The 25,057-nt window shown below is 39.6% G+C and overlaps 1 protein-coding gene and 1 pseudogene across 2 annotated transcripts in view; one reads left to right on the top strand and one right to left on the bottom strand.

Moving 5' to 3' along the window:
- Nucleotides 1-25,057, bottom strand: part of MEGF10 (multiple EGF like domains 10) — a 367,971-nt gene that overhangs the window by 250,959 nt on the left and 91,955 nt on the right. The gene's annotated exons all lie outside the window — the stretch shown is intronic.
- Nucleotides 440-5,000, top strand: LOC307110610 (large ribosomal subunit protein uL4-like; annotated as a pseudogene). Its single transcript has 3 exons — nt 440-527; nt 2,456-2,841; nt 4,094-5,000. The product of its transcript is annotated as a large ribosomal subunit protein uL4-like (transcript).

The following is a 25,057-nucleotide window of genomic DNA, read 5'->3' on the forward strand; positions in this document are numbered from 1 at the left end:
AACCATGTGTAGTAACTGATACACTGGGAAAGAGGAGTTTGAGGGACAAAATAACCAGAAATCCATGTAAGTTCAACTACTATATAAGAAAGCAACAAACTCAACAGTGTAAACATCTAAATAGAATTATGGGAGGAGATGGAACAAGAAATTAAAATAATGAAGATGAATATATTAAGAAGTTAAGGCTGATATCAGCAATATGAAGCAAGAACAAGAAAAAAAAGGACCCACTTGAGTACTAGATATGAAATTTGTAATAACTGAAATGAATAAAACAACAGATAAGAAATATAGCAAGATGAGTAAGTTGATGCATAAATCAGTGAGTTTGAAGATCAGATGAGAAACTCCTGGAAGTCAACAAGAAAGTGTAAAAAGATAGAAAATACAAAAGAAAGCTAGGAGTTATGGAGGCTGGGAGGAAAAGTGTTGATACATGAGCAGTGAGTTTGTGCTGGTGTCAATTTGGCTGAACTACGGCTCTCTAAATTCCTTCTCCTGTACATTTTCAGTTATGATGGGCCGTAAGCCGGATCCCCTGATCTTGTTCTATTTGAGGGTCTCTTTGTTATCTCTGAAAAAATTTTAAATTCTTTCCATATCTTTGATGATTTTTAAATTTTGTTCTGATGTTGCTAGGTTTGGAATTTTCCTTATCTCCTTTTAATTGTTTCTCTCTTTCTGTATCTGGGTATAATAGTCAGAGTTCAATCAGAGAAGCAAAACCATTAGGGGGTGTGTGTGTGTGTGTGTGTGTGTGTGTGTGTGTGTGTGTGTGTGTACACAATAACATATATATAAACACACATACATATGAGTTCACTAAATTATTTGTCTAGTTAGGAGAAATATACAGATATTGATAAGCTTAAGAATTATTAGGAATAAGTAAACATGAGTAAGTGTCTTAAGGGCAGCCACATGTGAACAGAAATAGAATAATTTTTGAGCTAGCAGAAAATAAAAAGCGTAGTGAATTAAAAATATGAGACATAGCCCGGCCAGTGTGGCTCAGTGGTTGAGTGTCAACCTATGAACCAGAAGGTCACAGTTCAATTCCAGGTCAGGGCACATGCCCTGGTTGTGGGCTCAATCCCCAGTGTGGTGTGTAGGAGGCAGCCAATCAATGATTCTCTCTCGTCATTGATGTTTCTCTCTCTCTCCCTCTCCCTTCCTCTCTGAAATCAGTAAAAATATATATTTTAAAAAATGAGTTATGGTAGGAGAAATAATTCCTAATATAATAGTAATTACAAGAAGTACAAATGAAGTTAACTCACAAAAAAATACTTCTGATAGTATTAAGAAATAAAAATAAAATACAAAAATATGTTGTTTTTGAGAAACATTCTTAAAACCAAAAGATTCAAAAGGTTGAAAATGAAAGAGTAAAAGAAAAAAAAAACACACCCATGAAAGAAATCTGGAATTCCAATCAAAATAGCTGATAAAAAAAGAATTTAAGGTAAAAGATAAACAAAACAATAAAGCGCTAAGATATAAACATCACAAACATATTCATGCAGTGAATAATAGGTTATAATAACTGACAGTGTACAGGAGAAATACTTACAGTTTTTAACAGCTATCTAAAATGTATAATTAGTAGGCTTATACTATTACTCATACTGTTTAGCTCTTTGAGAGGTATGTTCTAATGGCATGCTATATATAATATATATCTTTTTATATGTGTGCTATAAAAGTTCATGCAGCAAGTAGCAAATACACATTTTAGGCATATAAATACTTATGCAAATTTATTAGGCCTAACAGAGGTCTCAATAAAGTTTTCAGGAACAATATCTTATAGATTATATCTTCCAAACATAATGAAATAATAGTAGACATGAGTAACAGAAATTTTTTAAATGTCCCTTATTTTGAAAATACTATGTTACTAAATAACTCATAGTTTAAAAATGAAATTATAATCAAAATAAAGAAAAAAATCTGGAATTAAATGAATGTGAAAACACAAAATGTATGGGACATAACTAAAGTAGTATTTAGAAGAGCATTTATACCTTTAAATATACTTATCCGGAAACAATAAGTTTAAAAGAAATATGCTCAGCATCCAACTGAATAAGTTATAAAATAGAACATCAAGGCAAACCCAATGAAGAAAAATGATATAATAAAAAAGGAGACAATATAATTTTTTAAGTAAAGGAGATTAGTAAGACTAAAAGCTCTGCCTTTGAAAGATTACCAAGACAAACCTGGTAAGTCTCATAAAAAGAAAAAGAGCCAACAAAAGTAAATAAAATAGGAATAAAACAATAAAGATAAGGGAATAATTACAGATTTTAAAAACAAATGTAAATAAAGTGGATAAATTCCTGGAAAACATACAATGCCAAACTGGTAAAAGAAGAAAAGGAGAATTTAAAATAGACTCACAAGAAATTCAATTGGTAGTTAAAACTCCAGTCTTTTCCTGTCGGAGCCACTGGATTGAGTGGAGCGAGGCCCTTTCCTCTCCATACCTGGGTGTGTGCTCATCCACAGATACCAGTGTACTCCGAAAAGGGGGAATCATCTGGCAAAAATGTCACTTTGCCTGCTGTGTTCCAGGCTCCCATTTGACCAGATATTGTGAATTTTATTTACTCTAACTTTCGAAAAAACAACAGACAGCTCTATACTGTCAGTGAACTGACAGGTCAGGAAATCAGTGCTGAGTCTTGGGGTGCTGACAGAGCTGTGGCTCAAATTCCCAAAGTTCGAGGTGGTGGAACTCATCGTTCTGGCCAGGGTTCTACTGAAAATACGTATTGTGGGAGCCACATGTTTGTATCAACCAAAACCTGGTACCACTGGTACCAGAGTAAGGTGACCAGATGTCCCGCTTTTGGCGGGACAGTCCCGATTTTTAACAATTTATCCTGCGTCCCGCGGCGTTTTAAAAAAGTCCCGATTTTTGGAAAGAATGCACGACAAGCTAGGGAATGGTGGGAGAATGGGAAGGGAATATACGGTTTTCAGCGGCCATGTGGTTATTTAGCCAGGATATGAGTTTTATATTATTTTTGTTAATTTTATAATGTTAAACTTTAATAATAACAAATAATTGTTGAGAACTGATTATCGAGAACTGCTTATCAAAGTTCGCATTGTTGATCAGTTGTTAGAATTCGACCACCATTGTTTGGACTTAATGAACAATGGCATTTTTTGGGATTGGCAATGACGAAAACATTTTGTAACTGTCTCTCAGACAATACACATCGTACTGCGTGCTAGTAAGCTAGTTAAACAAGTGATGTCATTACAAATCAGCTATTCAGATAATTTAGGTAAGTAATTTATTTATTTATTTCATAAATACATACATTTTCTTGAATTTAGCAGACAGTACTCATATTATTTATATTTTATAGTAGCGGCAAAAAGTCTAGCGCCGGCCTTGAAAGTGACACTTACGACTTACGTTACGGCAAATTCAGAGGAAAAATAATACAAGTTAGTATTGTTATTATTTAGAAAGAAATATAGGATTAAAATAATTTTTAAAATATAACTTTATAACAATCAAATTAATTTAATTTATAAACTAACAATAAAATACGTTCATGTAATTATGTACCTACTTACTGTGTTTTTAAGCAATATGTATATAGTAATTTATAATATAATTTAAAAAATTTTCTTTAGATTTTTAACACAATGAGTAAGAAAAGAGGATGCAAATTCAACGATGATCTAAGAAGTGAATTTCCTTTTATTAAAAAAACCAAAAGCGATTACAATATAGACCAAATTTTTAATCAAGAACCCCCCCCCCCCTCCCGGGCCGAAACCGATTTGGCTCAGTGGATAGAGCGACGGCCTGTGGACTCAAGGGTCCCAGGTTCGATTCCGGTCAAGGGCATGTACCTTGGTTGCAGACACATCCCCAGTAGAAGCTATGCAGGAGGCAGCTGATCGATGTTTCTCTCTCATCGATGTTTCTAACTCTCTATCCCTCTCTTCCTCTCTGTAAAAAATCAATAAAATATATATTTTTTTAAAAAGAACCCCCCCCCCCCACCCGGTCAATGGTGTCCCGCTTTACCAATGTTAAAATCTGGTCACCTTACACCAGAGGGAACACAACGCAGAAGCAATATACTGTCTCCTCTGTCCTTCTGTCCTGGCTGCCATGGCCTTACCAGCACTGCTCATGTCTAAAGGTCATCATATTGAGGAAGTTCCTAAATTTCCTTTGGTGGTTAAAGATAAAGTTGAAGGCTACAAGAAAACCAGGAGACAGTTTTGTTTCTTAAAAAACTTAAAGCCTGGAATGATATCAAAAAGGTCTATGCCTCTCATCGGATGAAAGCTGGCAGAGGCAAAAAGAGAAACTGTCATCATATCTAGAGCAGGGGACCTTGCATCATCTATAATGAGGACAATGGTACTATCAAAGCCTTCAAAAACATCCCTGGAATTACTCTGCTTAATGTAAGTAAACTGAACATTTTGAAACTTGCTCCTGGTGGACATGTGGGCCATGTCTGCATTTGGACTGAAAGTTAGATGGTCTATGACACTAGGCATAAAGCTGCCTCTCTCAAGGGTAACTACAACCTTCCCTTGCAAAAGATGCTCAATACAGACCTTAGCAGAATCTTGAAAAGCCCAGGGATCCAAAGAGCCCTCCATATATTGAGGCGCAAGAAGATTCATCTCATAGTCCTGAAGAGGAATACACTAAAACACCCGACAATCATGTTGAAGCTAAACCCATATGCAAAGACCATGCACCGGAACACCATTCTTTGCCAGGCCAAGAACCATAAGCTCCAGGTGGGTAAAGCAGCAGCAGTGCTAGAAGCCAGATCAGATAAGAAGGGGTTTCCAGACAAGAAGCCTGTGGTAGGGCAGAAAGGAAAGAAGGCTGTTGGCGTATATGAAGCAGAGAAGCTTTCGGTGAGAAAAAGGCTGCAGCTACCAAGAATCCAGCAGCTGAGAAGAAACCCACCAGAGAAGAAAAGAAGCCTGAGGCATAAGTTTAAATTTGTTTATTTCATAAAGGTCAAATCACTTTGGACAGCTAATTTTGAAGAAAAATCTTATCAAAGGCAAACAAACAAATAAAAGAACAGCAAACAAAACTCCATGCCAAAGATCTCTAGATCTGGATGTTTTAAAAATAGACTCTATCGTGTGGAATCTCAGAAGGAAGGTGGGAAAGGGTGGGTGGGTGGGAGGTTATCAACCAAAGACCTAGTATGCATATACTAGTATGCATAACACATGGAAGCAGATAGGGGGGTGGTAAGGGCCTGGGGTGGGAGCAGAGGGGGGGGGGGAAGGAGTGGGATGGAGTGGGTCAATGGTAGGAAAAAGGGGACATATATAATACTTTCAACAATAAATGTTTAAATAAATAAATTAAATTAATAAAATGTACTCTATCAAATTTTCAAGTACACACTTCCAATGTTATATATGTTGTTCCAGAAAATGTAAAAAAGAAACAGTAATTCTCAGTTTGTTTTATGAAATTAATACAATCTCATTTTCCTTCATGTTTCTGGATTTAAGCCATGGTTCAGAAAGTTTTCCTCACTCCCAGGTTATATAGGAATTCATCCACCTTTTTCCTAGTACATATATGGTTTCATTTTATTTTTACATTTATGTCTCTGACCCATTTGGAATTTATTCTGCCCTATACTATAAATAATAGATCCAATTTTATTCTGTTCCCATATGGCTACACACAGTGGTGTGCTGATGCTGGCTCATGCCAGTTCAAGAGAGCTGGTTGTTAAATTTTCAGGAATGTTGTGATCTGACTGCTAAGCAAAGCCATTATAACCAAATAGATTACATAAACTTACAATGAAATAAATCATGTTAAAAATAAACCTCATCACCTTCTAATTATTTTAATATATTTTACTATCATCAAGAGTCTTGAGATTATTTACTTCTACAGTGTCCATATGATGGAAAACTATAGAATGGTATGCTGTTGTACATCTCTTTTCAATTTGATATTAAACAATATACTAATAGCATAAAATTAGCTATGATGGAAATATTTACACGACAGAAGTTGGCAATGCTAAAATCAGGACTTAATGTATTGTTTTGTTGACTGTGTTGCACAGGAATTACTATGGCCAGTAGGCCAAATTGAGCCTGTCACTAGTTTTTATAATTAAAAATGTATTGAAACATGGCCACACCTATTTGTTTGCATATTGTCTATGGCTTCTTTTGTGCTATAATGGCAGAGTTGAATAGTTCCAGCAGGTACTACATGGCCCCAAAACCCTAAAATATTTCCTATCTGGCCCTTACAGAAAGTTTGCCAACTCATGGTCTAGATTTAAGAAAATGAAGGAGAAAATGTTAGCAATGTAGATTAATCTTAAAAGTACATTGTGTCTATAGATGCTACATTGTGAACGGCACAAAAATATTTAAGGAATAATCTTCCAAAATTTAAAAACTATAATCTGATTCAGCAAAGAAGTCACTCACAACATTGACAAATAAGTCATGATTGAACATTGTGTCTCTTATTTCACTTCCTTATTCATTAATGTAAATAAAAATATCTACCTACATTCACGTGAAAGTACACTCACCGACTGTGACCAGAGATTGCTTATGGATAAGAGTTTGGCAAAAACTCAAGGAAATCATTCTGTGAAAGTCAATTAAATATATGGGCTTTACAATTATTAATTTCACTACTATTTGTAAATTGCTTGCTAAACATTTTTTATATCAGTAAAATTTATAATATACATATGTGTGTGTGTTAAACATATTTACCAGCCCCAAACTGGATACATAGCATCTCAATTTCATTTATTAAAAATTTATGCTCCAGTTTAAAGTGAATACAATGGAACCATTATCTATGACACAGTTATAAAGCAAGGAACAATGTTTTAATAATTTGGTCAGTTGAGTTCCATTAATAAATATTATGCTAAATTTTCCTAACTGTGCCAATATTTCTGTGACCACAATCTTTTCTCTATTATTAAAAATACTTATTTTTTAAATGTATTTTTCCCTTTTGATTTGAGATGCTGTCTTTATTATATACTAAATTTACATATGCAATTTTGTCTACTCATTTTTCTAGTTTGTTCCATTAGTCTGTATGTCTAATCATGTGTCAATACCAAACTGTCCTAATTACAAAGGGTTAACAGTTTGTTATAATGTTTGGTAACTGCATTCTCTCACCCATTTGCTCTTTTTTGTTGGGGTATTTTAGCTATTCTTGTTTATCTGTTCTTTCAGATAAATCCTATCTAATAAAAGAGAAACATGCAAATTGACTGTACTTCCACTATGCCCACAAGCCACACCCACCAGCCAATCAGGAGAGAGTATGCAAATTAACCCAACAAATATGGCTGCGGCCACAGAGCTGGAGCCAGCTGGAGGCTTGGGTTGCCCCCAGCGATGGAAGAAGCCAAGCTTCCCGCCCATCCTGGCCAGCCCTGGCCTCCACTCAAGGCTACAAAGTTTCAATTATAGAAGATAAATAAATCCCAACAAAAATGGCAGCAGCCACAGAGCTGGAGAGAGCAGGAGGCTTGGGTTGCCCCCAGCTATGGAGGAAGCCAAGCTTCCCGCCAGCCCTAGCCTGCCCTGGCCTCCTCTCAAGGCTACAAAGTTTCAATTATAGAAGATAAATAAATCCCAGATACCAGGGCCTCTGCTTGGGTCGCCGGGGGGCGTGGCCAGCCTGCAAACCACCACAGGCCCCTCGCCCAGGCCATCCCACACCACAAGGGAACCCCCCACCCTGATCTGGGACACCCTTCAGGGCAAACCAGCTGGCCCCCACCCATGCACCAGGCCTCTATCTTATCTAATAAAAGAGTAAATTGCAAATTGACCATCACTTCAACACAAGATGGCTGCCCCCATGTGGTCAAAGATGGCTGCCCCCACGTGGACACAAGATGGCCACCACAAGATATCTGGTCAGCAGGGGAGGGCAGTTGGGAGGGACCAGGCCTGCAAGGGAGGGCAGTTGTGGGCAATCAGGCCAGCAGGGGAGGGTAGTTGGGAGGGACCAGGCCTGCAAGGGAGGGCAGTTGGGGGTGATCAAGCCTGCAGGGGAGGGCAGTTAGAGGTGACCAGGCCAGCAGAGTAGGGAAGTTGGGGCGACCAGGCCTGCAGGGAAGGGCAGTTGGGGGGGACCCAGGCCTGCAGGGGAGAGCAATTGGGGGTGACCAGGCCTGCAGGGGAGAGCAGTTGGGGGGAACCAGGCCTGCAGGGGAGGGCAGTTAGGGGTGACCAGGCCTGCAGGGGAGGGCAGTTGGGGGGGATCAAGCCTGCAGGGGAGGGCAGTTAGGGGTGACCAGGCCTGCAGGGGAGGGCAGTTAGGGGCAATCAGGCTGGCAGGGGAACAGTTAGGCATCAATCAGGCTGGCAGGCAGTAGCGGTTTGGAGCAATCAGGAAGGCAGGCAGGTGAGCAGTTGGGAGCCAACAGTCCTGGACTGTGAGAGGGATGTCCCAGTTTGGAGAGGGTGCAGGCTGGGCTGAGGGACACCCCTCTCCTGCCGCGCATGAATTTCCTGCACCGGGCCTCTAGTTTTATAATAAACTTGTCTAGCTCCAGGGGTGGGGGGACTCTAATGAGATTCTCATTGGGCTTTCATAAATTTATTAACTAAAATAGGAAAAACAGATATTCAATATGTTGAGTTTTTCTATCCAAGAGCAAGGCATATTTTTTCATTTGTTGAAATCAACTTTTGTAACTTTCAGATGTGTTTTCCTCATACAGGCTTTGGATACTTCTAATCAAGTTTTACTTTGGCACTTTTTTTTAATATCATAAAAGGGATCCTCTCCTCCACTACATTTTGTAATTGTGTTTTGTTTCTATTCTGAAGGCTACTGATTTTTAATGTTAATTTTATAAGCTGCTACATTATTAAAATATTTTATTGTTTGAGGTAATTTTTAATTAATTCTTTTGAATTTTCCAGATGTAAAATTGTGTCACCTGAAAACAGAGTTTTAACTCTTCATTTCCAATTGTTATATCCTCCAATTGCTTTCTCCTATCTAATTACAATGATTAACAGGTTCAAAATAATGCTATATAGGAGCAGAAATTGTGTTACTGATTCATGTTTAGTTCCTGACTTATGTAGGAAAGTCTTAGTGTCGTCTCATTAAGCACCAGGTGAGATTGGGGGCCATTATTCAGCCTACTACACTTCATAAACTGTGTGGGTTCAATTCCTGGTTGAGACACATACCTAGGTTGGAGGTTCAATCCCCAGTCAGGAGGTAACTGATCAATGTTTCTCTCTCTTTCACATCAATGTTTTTCTCTCTCCCTTTAAAAAATATATCCTCGAGTGAGAATTAAATAAATTAGTAAATATGAATAAAGTCTATTTAAAAGAAGAAAAACAAACTGAGGCATCACTTTCTCCTGTAATTTTGGCAGACATTGGAAAGCTGGGTCATGCCAAGTGTTGGTGCAGAGGGGGGGATATCATGCTCTATTGGTGAGCACGTAGACTGATGCACATTCTGTAGCACAGTCTGGTGAATCTTGGTGTCATTTGGTCCAATTAGGTGGCACATATCTAAAGCCCATCCCTGAGTATCTATCACAAAGGGTCTCTCACACATCTATAAGGGGACATACAGGTGGATATTTCCATGTAGTTTATAGAAACAGAATTGGAGGCTATCTGGGTGCTCATTACCTGGAACAGAGGAGGAGAAGGTGGATGGATGAAGTATGGTGACTTTAGCAGTTAAAAGGCCACAGACCTTTTATATAACAAGTATAATATTAAAAACACATTGAAAAAAAACACACTGAAAAAAGAAAGATATAAAATGAGGTCCTGAACACAGTATCACTAAAAGTAAATTTTGAATATATGTACTCCCAAAGAACACATACAAATAAAAGAATCTGCATTAAATACATTGGAATAGTTCCCTATATGGGAGGAAGAAAGTGAGGGTAAAGATGTGAATAAAAATTTTAATAATGAAAAAAAAAACTAAATTGAATAACATCTTTGTAGTATTATGACATAAACTGAGGAATGTCGTTAATTTAAACTTCTGACCCTGAGATCCAACCAAAGATAGATGATAGATAGATAGATAGATAGATAGATAGATAGATAGATAGACAGATAGACAGACAAAAGAAACTATTCTCTTTCCCATTATGGACACTGAAACACCACCACTACCACTACCACCCCAGAGAGTTCCATTATTAACCCATTTGACCTCCGTCTTATATGGAACTTTGAAGCTTTTTATACAAAGACTTTTCTTTCAGGATGTAAATACCATCTGTCCAATCATCCACCCTCATCTCAGTAAGTCCTCTCTCACTTTTCACACCTTGTGCTGCAATTTCTGATGGCTCCCCTGCTCATAACAACCTAATATGAACTATCCAAATGGGATAATAAGGAAGGGTCTCCTTACATAGGCGGGGAGGGGAGAGCACTATAGAAAGAAAGAACAGCATGTGCAAATGTAAGGTGGCAGATAGGACACAGCTGGAGAACTGCATTTAGATCATTTAGAATCCTGGCAATACCATAGTTTAGAATGAGAAATGGGAGCTCTTGTAGATAATCCGCAGAGGGAGACAAGGTCAGACCAAGTCACAGATGATTGTACGTGAGGCCAAGGAGTTTGAATTTAGACCTGAGGCAAACTCAGAGCCACTGAAGAATGTGAAGCAAGGAAGAGAGTGACTTGATTGGATATGTGTTTAGAACAATCACTCTAACAGCAATATGGAGAAAAAAGGGGGCAGGAAGGAGGGAGTCAGGTAGAAGGCTCTTGCAGTATTCCTGCTAGATCTTTCATGAATTTACAAAAGATCACAGTAGCCTGACTCTCTTAGGCATACAACTATAAAATCAGAGGACTAGGTAAAACGGTCCCTCCCAGCTCTGTGATTTTTAAAATCCCACTTGTTTCAGACTCATTCAAAGAAGAGAGTGATGAGGCATAAGCAGAGGAATTTGCAAATTTTTTATCAATATGCAGAACTCATTCAGCAGACAGGAGGCATTAAAGGCTATATGTGATGCTGATTGCCTAGATAATTCCTGTGATCAAGCACACTTTACAATTAATGACAATTTCTAAAATTCAGGTGAGATCTGCTATTTTAAAAAGGGCCCCAGTGTGTTGCCCTAGCCAGGGCAACATCGTCTTGTACGCCAAAAGGTTGCAGGTTTGAAATTTTATGGGAAATTTATTGAATTTAATGCTGAATATTCTAAACAGGGGCAGAAAGATTTTAACTTCACTGGAGTCACTCCTGCATCGCCAACCCTGATAAGATTGGATTTGATAGGAAAATCTAGGGCATTGCCATGACAATTACCAGGCTTCGTCTTAGTTCCACTTAGGCTTTATATAACTCCAATCAGACAATAAGCAGAGGGCTGTGAAAGGCGGAGATGGATGCTCACCTCTGCCTCTTGTTATCAGAGTGTTCTGTTCCAACAGTAAGGCCACATGACATTAAGCCACTGGTTCTCAACCTTGGCCACATGTTAAAATCACCTGAGTGTGGCTCAGTGGTTGAGCATTGACCTATGAACCAGGAGGTTACAGTTTGATTCCTGGTCTGGGCATATGCCCAGGTTGTGGGCTCAGTCTCCAGTAGGGGGTGTGCAGAAGGCAGCCAATTGATGATTCTCTCTCATCAATAATGTTTCTATATCTCTCTCCCTCTCCCTTTCTCTCTCTGAAGTCAATAAAAACATTTTAAAAAATCATCTGAGGATCTTTTACAAAATACTGGTGCCTAGGGCCTATTCCTAAAGTTTTGATTTAATTGGTCTGGAGTGAGAAGGCTTCAAAATATTCCCAGGTCATTGTACTGTGTAGCCAGGGTTAAGAACTACTGCACTAGGTAATTACCAAGGTAATTCTCAAGGTGCCGCCCAGGCATGGCTACAAATTGGGGATATTCTTCAAAAGACTAGCAGTCTGGATTATTGTGTGTTGGGTTTATTTCCTGGTTTGGCAAAAATATAATAGAATTATCACATTGAAAATAAGTCAGTTCTCTCATCAGTGCATTTAAAGAGCCCCAGTGTGTTGCCTTAGCCAGGGCAACATTGTCCTGTACGCCAAAAGGTTGCAGGTTTGATTCCCGGTAGGGAACCTTATCAACTGATCGATGTTTCTCACATTGATGTTTCTCTCCCTTCCTCTCTCTAAAACAATCAAACAAGCAAACAAAACCAATAAAAACATATCCTTGGGTGAGGATTAAATAATAATTAAAAATAAAGGGCCCCAGTGTTTTCATAAACACTGTTTGGTGATTTTATAGAATTTTTTCAAATGGAACAAGGGGAAGTAGAGGGAAAGGGAAGGGAGGGAGGAAATGCAGAGATCCCACCAAGAGGGTACTCACTTAAGAGCTGAAGAACCTCTGGGCTTAAGGAGCTGGGCCCAATGCAAGAAAACAGTTGTGAAGGACTCCACCTGCTTCTATCATGTTCTTGGGGTACTTTGGGTTCTATCATAATTATAGTCTTCTACATTTATAACATGGAATTGCCAGATTTTTTTTTCCCTAAGGAGCATGGGTTATAATATTGCCAAGTGATATCTCTCTCTCTCTCTCTCTCTCTCTCTCTCTCTCTTTCTCTCTCTCTCCATCTCTCTCTCTCTCTCTTTCTCTCTCTCTCCATCTCTCTCTCTCTCTCTTTCTCTCTCAATCTCTCTCTCTCTTTCTCTCTCTCAATCTCTCTCTCTCTCTCTCTCTCTCTCTCTCTCTCTCTCATTTTTTGTTTGGTTTGGTTTTTTAAGAAGTCCCAAATCAATAGAAGACTTTTATTGCATCTTTTTTTAATTGTGAATCCTCACTCAAGGATATTTTTCCATTCATTTCCAGAGAGAGGGGGAGAGACAGAGAGAGAGAAACATCGATGTGAGAGAGACACATCAATTGGCTACCTCCTGCACACACCCCAACCAGGGCCCAGGCTCGAGCCTGCAACCAAGGTGCATGCCCTTGATCAGAATCGAACCCAGGACCCTTCCGTTCGCAGGCTGATGCTCTATCCACTGAGCCAAACCGGCTAGGGCTTTGACTGCATCTTTAAAATAACACAAATTGGTCTTAGGAATCATCTTCCATCTTGTTTCCCTACTGGACAATTCATAGATCTTATTCATCAGCCATCTGCACTGTTCCTTTTTCAGAGATACACACCAACCAAAGTTTTTCTGATATTCTTGCTTTTAACTGTTGTGGGTGAGTCAAAGCAGCTGAATCAAAGTATTTAAATTTGATACAAATTTAATATAATTTCCTTCAAGACTTAACTCATCTTTAAGGTTTTGAAATACCAAACAAGCAACAGCTGTCCTCATTCAAACCCTGCAAATGTATTTTTTACCCAAGAAATTATAGTTTTAAATAAGAGACCCATTCTAATAATTATGTTATGGGAATTGAGAATACATAGATCTCACCCATAACAGAAGCCCAGTATCTCGCCTTTGACCATGTTCTATGAATGACTAGAGACAGTCTGAACTGTAGCCATGTCCTTTCTGTTTCCCCATTGCTATAGACTGAAGGTTTGCATCTCCCCCAAATAGATTAAAACCTAATCCTCAATATGGGGATATTTGGAAGTGGAGCCTTTGTGAAGTGATTAGGTCATGAGGGTGGAACTCTCATAAATGGGAGCTCACTCATGAAAGAGACTCCCTTGCCCTCTGCCATGTGAGGACACAGCAAGAAGACAGCCATCTATAAACCAGGAAGTGGGTCCTTACCAAACACTGAGTCTGCCACTACCTTGATCTTGGACTTCCTAGCTTCCATAACTTTGAAAAATAAATGTCTATTGTTTATAAGCCACCGAGTCTATGGTATTCTGCTATAGCAGCCTGAACTAAGACACCCGCCATTTGTCAACCCAGAGCCTCTTGTTTTTCTTTCCAAGGAGACTGAGTTCTATATTGATGTGATTAAAGTCCCTCCAAAGGGCACCTCTGGGACCTTTCTCAATAACTGTGAGTCCCTTCAGAGTGAAAGCAACATTTTCTGGAATATCAACAATCTGATTGCTTAGGATGGTCTTCATTCTCACAGTAGATGTGTCAAAGAGCTTGAGGCTTCTTTTTGATATAGGTAGGGGTCTTATTTATAGTATACTTTATTTTATGTCCCTGTAAAAAATAGTATATGCAATATAATTATATAAGAATATAATTATGTATTGGTTTCTTAATACTGCCATAACAATGTACCATAAACTGAGTGACTTAGAATAACAGAAATTGTTGTCTCACAGTTCTAGAGGTCAGAAGTCTGAAATCAAGGTGTCAGGAGGGCCATGCTCTCCCTGAAACCCACAGGAATCCTTTCTTACCTCTCCCTGGCTTCTGGTGGTTTACTAGCAATCTTTGGTGTTTTTTGGCTTACAGCTACCTTCATTATCACGTGGTATTCTGTGTGTGTGTGTGTGTGTGTGTGTGTGTGTGTGTGTCTTCATATAACTGTCTTCTTATGAGGACACCAGTCATATTGGATTAGGGGCCTATCCTACTCCAAAATGAGTTTATCTTAACTAATTATATCTGTAATAACCCTATTTCCAAATATTCACATTCTAAAGTAGTAGGAATTAAGATTTTAACCTATTTTTTTAACTAAATTTATTTGGGTGGCATTGGTTGACATGATGATATAGTTTTCAGGTGTCAACATATCTTTTTAGGGACACAATTCAAACGATAACAATATAGAACTAGATTATTTAGGGTGTTTTTTTAAGGTACAAAATCTAAATTTTTAAAGAAATTGTTTCATTAAGTTCTACATGTCAAGATACCATTTGATGAAGCCATTACATTTCTGGTGCTCTTTACAAAAGGCCTACAGATGAGGTGAATCCCTGCAATAACGAGCACTCCTTGACTAAAAGAATATGCCCTTAGGACTATTCCTCTATAATTGATCTTCTTTTTCATTAAAGCAAAAGAGAAAACGAAAGGAAACTTCTCTCCTTGTTATTTTTTACCAAACTTTGGTTGGGAGTTTATCTGAAAACCTTGAGTCATTGGATAGGAGAATGTTTTTAGGGACTATGAAAAGTTCCCATCTTTACTAGTGTAAAAGATGAGATTCTAAAAAGGGCGAGGGGAAAAAAAAGGCACTCTCATTTTTGAAAGCTGGCTTTTTTTTTCCTTTTTTCCTGTTTTCAGTACTTATGACAACTTGCAACAGAAAGACTTTGATGATAAAAAGAATGTTATTCCTCAAGGTTTTTATTGGTAAAATGACCCCCATTTTTCTATGCTATTAAGTGAAATTCTATCCTTCAACCTATTGAACCAAAAAGAGTGTCTCTATCCAGGACCTAATGTCATGAAACCAAAGAGAAAAAAGTTTAGCATTTTTTCCTCCTTTAATGTAAACTTACACCAAAATAAAAGATATAGATATAAAGAGGTAGGGGTAAGTAAATATCAAAACTCCAAATATGTTACTTTTCCACTACTTGTTAACAGAATACATTACCAGACAAGCTGAGAAGACATCGAATATGGAATCTTCATTTCAAAGAAGATCATTAAGGTTTGTCCAGAGAATTGGGATAGAATGTCCTCAACCAGATTGCTTGAGCACTGGGTAAGTGTAGTCCTGTTCATGCCTTGCAGTGGCAGGTTGTAAGTGACAGGGATCCAATTGAAACCACCATAAAAAAGGGGGTGAGGGAAGGTTATAACTAAAATGGCAAACAAAGTGGCTCAACAATGTCCCCAGGATTCAGCTCTCTTATACCTTCTTTCCCCTCTGCTTTCTTTCTTTATTTTTTAAATATATTTTTATTGATTTTAGAGAGGAAGGGAGAGGGAGAGAGAGAGAAACATCAATGATGAGAGAGAATCATTGATCAGCTGCCTCCTGTATGCCCCCCACTGGGGATCAAGCCCACAACCTAGGCATGTGCCCTGACCGAGAATTGAACCATGGCATCCTGGTTCATAAAGGTCAACGCTCACCACTGAGCCACGCCAGTTGGGCTCCCCTTTACTTTTTTTTTTCCCATTAGCTTGCTCTCCACATGGAGACATCTAACAGGCTTATGCCTTCCAGCTTCAAGTCCAACAGAAAGAAAACACATTTCTGTAGTTCCAAGAGGGAACCAGGCAACAGAATATGTGTCCATCTTGAGCTGTGCCCAAGGGGATGAAAGACCTTATTGGACAGCCTGAGGTCAGTGCCTACTCCAGAGTGAAGAGGTTGCATCAATATTACCTGAATTCCAAAGACTGAGCCAGGGAGAGACTATGCCCAACCCCAAATTAGGAGCTGTTCCCAGGTGCTCAGAGACAAGGCAAGCAAAATTAGCCAATGCCATTTCAAAAGAAGATAAAGAATCCTGCAGAGGAAGAGGTCTACTTGGGAAATGAACTGGACCTTAAGTCTCCACTTTCCAAAGTTGTGGTAAATACATATGATTGAATTTTACCTTTCCTGAGGTCCATCAGAAGTAGTAAACTGCTGATACATGCTACAACATGGATGAACCTCAAAAACATTATACTAGCCCTAGCCGGTTTGGCTCAGTGGATAGAGGGTCAGCCTGTGGACTGAATGGTCCCAGGTTTGATTCTGGCCAAGGGTATATGCCTGAGTTGCGGGCTCGATCCCCAGTAGGGGGCATGCAGGAGGCAGCTGATCAGTGATTCTCATCCTTGATGTTTCTATCCCTCTCCCTTCCTCTCTAAAAATCAATAAAAATATATTTAAAAAAACAAACAAACACCATTATACTAAACTAAATAAAAGAAGTCAGACACAAAAGGTCACACATCTGGTTTCATTTATATGATTATTCAGAAAAATGCATATCCATATAGACAGAAAGCAAATTGGTGGTTATCAGGGATTAGGGTTAGAGGGGAATGGGAATTGACCACTTAATGGGCACAGGGTTTTCTTTTGGAGCAATGATGACAATATTTTGGAACAAGATACAGATAGTGGTTGCACAACATAGTGAATGTACTGAATGCAAGACTTACATTGGGTAGAAACCCTGGTTTTTCCTTTCTTTCCATCTTTTTTTCTAATCACTTCCTTAAGTGCCAATGCAGGTTCACAGACCTCTACTTCTTTGCTTCTAAAGCATTCCATCTGCACTCTTGGCTTCTCAGCTAAAGCCAGCCATCCAGAAGCTTCCTGGCCATAAAATTTTAGGTGATTTTATAGGACTCAGTGCCTAATCACTCACTTACTCACTCACTCACTCACTCACTCCCCCCTTGCCTTCCTGCCTCCAGCAAATAGGGGGCTGGGGAGCTTTGCCTAGGGCTGATTCTATTAGCGTGGACCTATGAACCAGGAAGTCACAGTTCTATTCCCCTCATTTTCTGCCTTTTACGAAGGTGGTTCTGTTTTCAGTAGTAAGAGGTTAGCTTACACTGCATTGATAACTTCCAGTTTCACATTTTGCAAATTCCTGGAGTCTCAACATATACAGGCCCCACAACAACCTGCCCAGAAGTGTTTTCAGCAGAGAGTCCAGTCATTTGAAGGATGGCTCTGGCAGGTTTGGCTAAAGGCTTTATTTCTGCCAAGTGTCATGTCAAATTTTTAGACTGAAGTTTCTAAACTCTCCACAGTTACCAGAAAATTAGTTGGAAACCCCAAGGAGTCAAGCGGGTTTAGGAATATTGTGTAAATTTTTATCTGAATCCTGCCCATGAAATGTCAACAGTTCAAAGAAAAACACGAGTAATTGTTTAAGACATTCTTTAAGGAGAAAAATAAACTGTTATAGTGGGAATAAATGTCAGTGAATAAATTCAGGGGTGCCAGAAATAAAACTTTATTCTTCTCTAGTTAAATTTTTTATGTCTATTTAGAAGGTATGATCGCCCCAGACAGCAGGAAGTCCTCTTGTCATTTGGAGACCTGACCCTTGCCCTAGGGTTGTGTCTAAGTTCCAGGAGGTCAATGTCATGCCAAGTTTCGGAAAGGGAAGCATCTGGTCTTTGGTTGCAGTCCCTGCAGGAAGTCTGAGATATCCCCTGATCCCACCCACCCGATGCCATCTCCTACTTCCATGTGACACATGAAGGCACTGCAATCATTATGTGATTCTCTGCTCGAGGTGGGCATGGAAAGCTGCAGGAACCGACAGAGCTGTCCATACCCTAAAGGCCTGCACTCTGTGCAGACATTCCCTCTCTGGTCTTTCAACCTCCTTAGGACTCTTAGAGTTACAGGGAAACTGATCTCAGATGGCTTCCTCTCTTTCAAGGCTTCTACCACCTTCTCAGGACTCTGTTCAGGAAGCAGGTGCAGAGACCCTTTCTCTGGAATTCCCCTATCTCTTCTTCCAGCAACTTCACTCGATCTCCCCCACCCCTCCACAGCACCCACACATACCCCCAGCTGAGGAGAGTCTAAACTGCCCAGAACTTCTCAGAGGCTTGTATGGGGACAAGGGCAGGAAAGGGAATAGGAAAAATCAGTGAGTATTTCTAAAAATATATTCATTTAGCTTTGTTGCTTTGAAGATTACAGATTAGAATAATATAATTGTGCATGCTATTCCCCCGATATAGTGGATAAAATACTGAATAAAAGAATGCACCTGATTTCAAGACATTTACCTGATTCTTTCCTCCTACCCAAGCTGGGGCAATGGCTAACTCCTGGCCATCTCCTTGCATTAGCTTCTCTGTTTGCAGCCCATATCCATCAAGGGGCTGTATTACCATCCAGGGCACCTGCACACCTACACACTCAAATCTAAACATGGGGGTTGGGGGAGTGTGCCCTACATTGAAAAACACTCAAAATAATGGCTTATGGCTCTTATGTATCTGTAAGATAATCTTAATACACATTTCAATTTAAGGAGAAGGATTAGGTCCACTGAGCATTTTTTCCCCCACACAGATGCTATGGCATTCAATTCTCTGTATCATAATTTTGATAAGTGCCATGTACTATTATTAAATGTGTCTGTTTGTATTTTGGCGAGGGGCAAGAGGATGATATTTGCACCCCAACTGGATATTAAACTCCCAGAGGACTCCTGAGTGTGTGTGTGTGTGTGTGTGTGTGTGTGTGTGTGTGTGTGGCTGTTCATTAACAGGCCAGGAAAACTGAACATCTCCTCTTCCCAACACAACAGAAATAGAAATAACTAACACTTGCTCCAATTAGCAGGAGTTCTTGACAATGAGAGCAATAATCCACAACTACCACATATCCTCATTTTCAGCTGAACCAAACCAACAGTACTTGTGTGTTTAGTTCACTTCCACTACAGAGAACACAGCTCTAGAAGCAGCTTTGGCAACAAAGACTTAACTCAGTTACTGGCCATGCATATTTCCTACCATAGACAGCCTGTCCTTTCACTTAGGCACCTGAATGGCAGGGGTCTGCCCACAACAGAGCTGAGAGCTCTATGTTTTATTTTATCCTGTGTACACAGTCTAATGCTCTGTTTATAGAATATGCCTCAAGAAATTCTTGCTAAAGAGGATAGATGAATGAAAATCATACACTATTCAAGCTAAAAGGATCTTGAAAATTCATCAAGAGCCTTTTCTGAAGCCTCCAGGCACGCCAGACTCAAGCCAACTCAAATAAATGAGAATGTCCGCAATCCCTTTAAACCTCCAGCAAAAATTTTTAAATCGATTTTTATAAAGTAGTATTAATATTGCATTCAACAACTCTATCTGAAGCTTTCTCGCCACATCTAATGTGAATGTGACAGAGAGAAAACACTCTGACTGGGGACTGAGAGATCTGAGGGGGGCCTGGCTCTGGCTCATGGGCATGACCTTAGCAGCCTCACTTTCCCTCTAGGGATTTTACACACTTCATCTGTAAAATTATAGGGGTTGACAAGAGGACCACTAAGCTCACTTACAACTCTAAACTTCTATTAATCCTTATTCTTCATGTGCCAGGATAAGAATACTGAGGCTCTTTTAATATAGCAACTGAACTGTGTGGCATGCCATCCCTTGCTTTGCTGCTTTAAAAGGATAGATTACAGCCCTGGCCAGTTTGGCTCAGTGGAGAGAGAATTGGCCTGCAGACTGAAGGGTCCTGGGTTCAATTCCAGTCAAGGGCACATGCCCGGGTTGTGGGTTCAATCCCCAGTAAGGGGTGTGTAGGAGGCAGCTGATCAATGATTCTCTCTCATCATTGATGTTTCTATCTCTCCGTCTCCCTTCCTTTCTGAAATCAATAAAAACATATATATTTTAAAAGAGATCGAATACAAATGTCTTCTCTTAGTCTCCTGAAAGGACTAAAAGATTAGCAACCCCTCCTGCCACCACAAGAAAGGAGAATTAGACTTTTGGCTGCTAATGACTCTAGTATCTATTTTTGCGGGGGCATTAAAATCTATACTTAAAGAACAACAACAAAAAATGTTCAGAAGAGGGGGAGTACCTCTGATAAAAACTCAGAGAAAGCAGTGGAATTTCCTCCAAAGCTCAAAAAGAAGTCAGGAATCTTGGGCAGGGTGTCTGGAGAGAGGGGTTGGTGAAGGAGCCTGTGAACCTATCCTGAGGCTATTGCCCAAGAATTGAAAGGTAACTATGAGTTCACAGAGTTGGTGGGAGTCAAGTTATTACCACCAACTGCCCAGACTTCAATTAGGCACTAAACTCTCAAACCTGTGCCCAGAGCCCTCCCACCTTGATCCTTCTAGTGGTTGGGCCAGGAGGAGTCCATTTTGTCAGCACTCAGCACCTCATGACTGAACACCCATCAGTGCCATGGATTATTCAACCTGGACCTGAATACCCTGTGAGGACACTCCCTACAAAATGCACCAGGATACAGGAAGCTGGGATAGCTAGTGGGAACAAGGTAAAGACTCTGAGATCTCCTGAGCCAGGCACCGAGAGGGTCTGTGACATGAGGTTTTGTGGGGCTCAAAACATATGCAATTGTGGGGGCGGTTGTTTCTGTTTAATAAAATGAACACATTACACATACAAAATTAGGTAAGAATGTGAATATATATTTAGAATGACCTCAAAAGTTACATTATGCTTTTTTTTAACTGACAAAGAGCACAAACACCACAAAATTTTTTAAAAAAATTTGTTTTATCCATTAACTGCCAGACACACCTCTATCATTTTTATTTTCTACATTTATTGGTTGCATAATGTTTGATCACCTCTTCACAGGAAAGATTTTATAACATTTCCTATAGAGAAATTTAAAAAATCAATTTTTCCTCTAGTATGGTTGATAAAACAAATTTTTTTTGATAGCTGCGATGCATAAAACATGATTTCAGGCCTAGCCAGTTTGGCTCAGTGGATAGAGCATCGGCCTGTGGCCTGAAGAGTCCCGGGCTTGATTCTGGTCAAGAGCACATGCCCAGGTTGTGGGCTCGATCCCCAGTAAGGGGCATGCAGGAGGCAGCCAATCAATGATTCTCTCTCATCAATGATGTTTCTCTCTGCCTCTCCCTCTCCCTTCCTCTCTGAAATCAATAAAGATATATTTTAAAAACCAACAAAACAAAAAAACGTGATTTCATACATGAACATCATCAATGTTTTGTAGTACTACTATAGATTTGTACCTACAAGTACAGAAATTTCTATCAAAAAAGTAAGACTAGGGTCTCCCGGAGAATAAAAATGTTGGCAGAGTAGGAGGATGCTGCACGGACATGCTCCCAGGAACAAGCTGGAATTACAACTGAAATACGGAAAGGCTTCCTGAATAATCAATGGAAAACTCACAGGAGAGAACCCTAATACCCAAGGACTAAAGGTGGAGACTGCATAGAGACTGGTAGGAGGGGCGGAGGCACAAAAGAGCTGGCTGGGCACCCATAGATGTCAACTGAAGTCTCGCAGAGATATCTCAGCTGGGGGGGGGGGGGGGCGGCGGGGAAGGTGCCACTGAGAACTCTGGGATCTAATCCCGAAGCTGGGCTCCCCAGCAGAGAGCACAAAATTGAGGAGGGTACCCACATAACATCTAGCTGTGAAAAGCAGTGGGGTGCTGTCTGCCAGGGAGTGACATATTAAAGTTGGGGCACCCCCTTAAAAGGCCAATGCACAAAAATTTCCTGTGGAGCCACCCACCTTGTGCTCTGGCAGAGGGAGGGTGAAGTGGACTGGAGCTGTGAGATCAGAACCTAGGACTGGGGACATGGGATATAGAACTCAGAAGGCAGACACCCCAAGTTTCCTGGGCTGAGTCATTCCCCCACACAATGGAGGACATCTTTCCCACATAGACATCTGTCTTGCCTGGGAGGAAGACAGTGGACACACCCTATTGGAAAACACCTTGCCCTGAAGCCACTTAAGAGATTAAAAGTAACAGTCTCTAGGCAGAAGTAACTGCCCCACCCTGTTGAAAAAAACTCTCACAACACCTGTGGACGATTGCCTGAGGGCAATTCAAGTCAGCATCCTATTAGTCTGTAGATAGAGGTGGTCTCTGGAGGCTTTGAGTCTTTGCCTGATCCAATTAGTCAGAAACAGCCTTTAACAGTGCCCTGCACTAGAGATTGAGAGGTGTAGAAGATCTATTTAATACATAGTCACAAACCCAAACAGACAACCAAAATGAGGAAACAAAGAAACAACCCCCAAATGAAAGAACTATCAAATTCTCCAGAAGAAGAGATAAATGAAGCAGAGATAAGAAATTTATCTGAAACAGAGTTCAGAGTAATGATGTTTAAAATGCTCAACAGTATGAAAAAAGATATAGTAACTATGAAAAAAAGAACAGTCTGAGATAAAGAATGACGTAACACAAATAAAGAACACATTGGAAGGAATACACAGCAGATTGGGGGAAGCTGAGGATCAAATCAGTGAATTAGAAGACAGAGTTGAAAATATCACTCAATTAGAGCCAAAAAGAAAAAAACAATTAAAAAGCAGGAGGACAGCTCAAGGGAGCTGTGGGACAATGTGAAATGTAACAATATTAGAATAATAGGTGTGCCAGAAGAGGCAGAAAGGGAAAAAGGAATAGAGGTGTTTGAAGAAATAATGGCAGAAAACTTCCCTAACCTGGTAAAGGAAAAAGTCACACAAGTTCAAGGAGGCACAGAGAACCCCAAATAAGAACCCAAACAGACCCACACCCAGACACATCATAATTAAAATGCCAAAAATTAAAGACAAAGAGAGAATCTTAAAGGCTGCAAGAGAAAAGAAAACTGTTACCTACAAAGGAGTTCCCATAAGGCTGACACCTGATTTCTCATCAGAAACTCTATGGGCCAGAAGGGAATGGCATGAAGTACCCAAGGTAATGGAAAACAAGGATCTGAGACCAAGATTGCTATATCCAGCAAGGCTATCATTCAAAATAGATGGTCAAATAAAGAGCTTCCCAGACAAAAACAGGCTAAAGGAGTTCATCATCACCAAGCCAGCATTACAAGAAATTATGAAGGGATTACTATAAGGGATTGCTGAGAAGAAGAAACAGAGAGCTAAACCTAGCCATACAGAATTAAGATAGCTATAAATAAGTACCTCTCAATAATAACCTAAATGTAATGGATTAAATGCTATAATCAAAAGATGTAGGGTAGCTGAATGGATACAAAAATACCCAACTAAATACTGTCTACAAGAGACCCACCTCAAAACAAAAGATGCACAGGATGAAAGTGAAGGGATGGAAAAAAATTTTCCATGAAAATGGAAAAGAAAAAAAAGCTGGAGTAGCAATACTCATATCTGACAAAATAGACTTTAAAAGCATCAGGCTAAGGGAAATAAGCCAGTCAGAGAAAGATAAATATCATATGATCTCACTCATTTGTGGAGTACAATGAACAACATAAACTGATGAAAAAAATAGAGCCAGAGGGGAAAAAATATTCTATGATATAATAGAAGTAATCCTGTTATTTGCAGATTTTTAATATTTCCTACAACGTTTGTGATATCATACTATGTTAGTACAGTTTTGGTAATATTATTATACTTAAAATCCTTTTATTCTTGAAATATTAATGTTTATTGCATGTAATAATATTATATGTAAGATAATTTTCTTGAATAATTGGTGTTTATTGCATGCAACATTATCATATTTAAAATAGTTTTTCTTGAGATATTAATGTTTATTGCATGTAACATTATATTTAAGATCATTTTTCTTGAAATACTAAGATTTATTGCATTTAACATTATTATATTTAAAATTGTTTTTCTTGAAATAAAAAAACTGGAAAAAAATAAACGTTGGGGGGGAAAAAGTAAGACTATATATGTGGTGTGTTTATAATTACACTAGAGGCCTGGTGCACGAAATTCATGCATGGGGGGGTCCCCTCAGCCCAGCCTGCACCCTCTCCAATCCGGGACCCCTTGGGGGATGTCCAATAGCTGGTTTAGACCCAATCCCAGCAGTCGGACATCCCTCTCACAATCTGGGACCACAGGCTCCTAACTGCTCACCTGCCTGCCTGCCTGCCTGATTGCCCCTAACTGCCACCCCTGCTGGCCTGGTCACCTCCAACTGCCCCCCCCCCACCAGCCTCATTGCCCCTCACTGCCCTCCCCCTGCCAACCTGGTCACCCCCAACTGCCCCCCTGTGGGCCTTGTCACCCCATGCAGCCTGCTGCTCAGTCATTTGGTCGCCCCTCAGTAACCCCCCTGCCGGCCTAGTCACCCCTCACAGCATGTTCAGTCATCCGTTCGGTTGCGATGGTCGCTTAGGCTTTTATTATTATAAATATACTGCATTATTTAAAAAATATTCTTTATAGTTGAAAACTTTCATTTTAACTGAGCATCAATGGGAACCTAATCCTCTTCTTAAATTGTACATAATAGATATACCCAAAAGAAATGAAAACAGGGTCTTGAAGAGATATTTATACACCCATGTTCATAGCATTATTTATAAAGCCAAAAGGTGAAAGCGACCTAAATGTCCACTGATGGATGAATGAGTAAACAAAATGTGGCATATCCATACAAAGGAATATTATTCAGGATTAATAAGGAGGAGGCCCTAGATGGTTTGGCTCAGTGGATAGAGA

The sequence above is a fragment of the Cnephaeus nilssonii genome, assembly GCF_951640355.1.
Source record: "Cnephaeus nilssonii genome assembly, chromosome: 2".
NCBI classification, from domain to species: Eukaryota; Metazoa; Chordata; class Mammalia; order Chiroptera; family Vespertilionidae; genus Cnephaeus; species Cnephaeus nilssonii.